Genomic DNA, 1,936 nt, shown 5'->3' with positions numbered 1-1,936 from the left:
CGTTTGATCCGTGAGACACGGCTGAAAGCGTCAAATGACGCGGAAAATGACGTTTTCAGCCGTGTCTCACCTTATGTCCGCACTACATACTGCAGGTGACTACAGGTGTAGTTCAAACCCAAACCAACGCCCATGGTTCAAAGGACCGGCTCCTCAGGGTGTCTCCCAAACATTTCCCCACTCGGCAACTCCCATTAGCTACCTCACACATGTACTGTCATGGCGTGTGTAAACATATCAGAGTTATACTTTAGTACCCGGACCCACACGCAGCTAAGGCGGGCAGTGAGGAGCAACAACCCGTCGGGGATGTTTCTTAGTGGAACTGACAATGTACACGGACCGTGGACGGTGGACGCTTGTCTCTCGAGTAAGTAAACATGCTGTAAAGTTGCCACTATCACTATAATCTCATGTTGTATCCCTTGGGTAGACTAAACTAGCTTGTGGAGCCTGGCGTGAACGGAACGTTTGTCATTGTTGACTTTGATGTAGCCTCGGAAACCCATGTCTTTGTTTTGGAACATGACTGTCATGGCGGAACTTCAACCTGGTGTTGGCACTTTTTCCATTCACAGCCCTTTCATCTACATAAACGTTCATATTTCAAATATTAAATTCTTACCCCGTGGCCACAGATGTTACAATTGGAATCGGATGGGTCTAAGTACATGTATCTTCCATATTGTTCAATAAAAAAACATTTAAATCCGAACGGTGGCCATTTTCTCATAGATGTATAATGTATCAGAGTGCAATACACATCCCAACCGATAGGGTCGCGTCATTGAAAGCATAAGGAGAAAATGGCCACCGATTGGATTAAAATGCTTTTTATTAAACAATACGGAAGATACTGGTACTTAGACCCACCCGATTCAAATTGTAACATCCGTGGCATGAGGTCAGCACTTTATATTTGAAATTTGAACGTTTATGTAGATGTACGGTCTGTACATGTAGAAAGTGCAAACACCAGGTTGAAGCTCCGCCATGACTGACATGTTTCGTCCCGACTGACGGCCGTGTGCGTAGAGTAGCACAACGTCACTTTACTTACTGATTGCGTTCGACTCGTTTCACTAAAATTAAAACGGACTGCGGGTAATGGGAGAGGACAAGTGTCTCTTGTTCACAAAAAAAGTATGGTTACATGAAATTAATTAATCTCTGTGCAGGGAGGGAAAAAGAAAAGGGTGCGTCGTTTGTCCCCGCCTTATAGCAGATCTACAAGCTCACAACGTGTCGCGGACTCAACACTTTGTGAGCTTGTAGGTCTGCTATTTTCGGTGCGCATGCAACTAAGAATAAATTATGTATCACGTCGGATGATATCCATGTAAACTACAAGTCTAATATAATGTGTTCTTTCCAATGACAGGACAGAAAGTCGTCATCAGCCTGCAAAAATGGAACTGCTGTTGAAGACCTGGGACTACAGCCATATATATTATTTTTCTAAATAAAACGGTTACATTTACACACTGCTTGCTCTACTCATTGGTATATTCTACATTGTGTAAGCATTTATAATGACAAAATGTATGAACACCCAAATCTATAAGGGTTCTTTTGAACTGTTTCATGATATAGGATTGGAGATGGTCTTTCATTTGGCAGAATATGGTACATAATTACATGACTTGTAAGCATTACAGATATAATAGTGAAAAACTCTTGTTCATTCTCTTAGTATTTACTTCGACATGCAATCATTATTTTTCTGGGGACCCCAGCACGTTGGATTCAACTTTACTGGTCTTAGATACAATAGGCTATAGTAAAACCTAACATTATCCATATACACCAATTGAAAGCATGAAACTGTCTCAGTTGAAAATAAAAAGAAAACGATTCGGCTGTGTATGACAAGAGTATTTGAACATTAGCATGTCATCTATTCTAAAGTAATGGCCAAGTTTAGTCCAAAGAATAT

At 41.2% G+C, this 1,936-nt stretch overlaps 1 long non-coding RNA gene across 1 annotated transcript; it reads left to right on the top strand.

Moving 5' to 3' along the window:
* Window positions 1–216: 216 nt before the first annotated feature.
* Window positions 217–1,480, top strand: LOC311042937. The gene is made up of 2 exons (XR_014600559.1): window positions 217–370; window positions 1,382–1,480. It is a non-coding gene; the product is annotated as an uncharacterized lncRNA (long non-coding RNA).
* Window positions 1,481–1,936: the final 456 nt, after the last annotated feature.

The sequence above is a fragment of the Gymnoscopelus microlampas genome (assembly GCF_963454915.1).
Source record: "Gymnoscopelus microlampas genome assembly, chromosome: 4".
Lineage (NCBI taxonomy): Eukaryota > Metazoa > Chordata > Actinopteri > Myctophiformes > Myctophidae > Gymnoscopelus > Gymnoscopelus microlampas.
The sequence above is the reverse complement of the archived record's forward strand: the minus strand, read 5'-3'. Positions and strand labels throughout refer to the sequence as shown.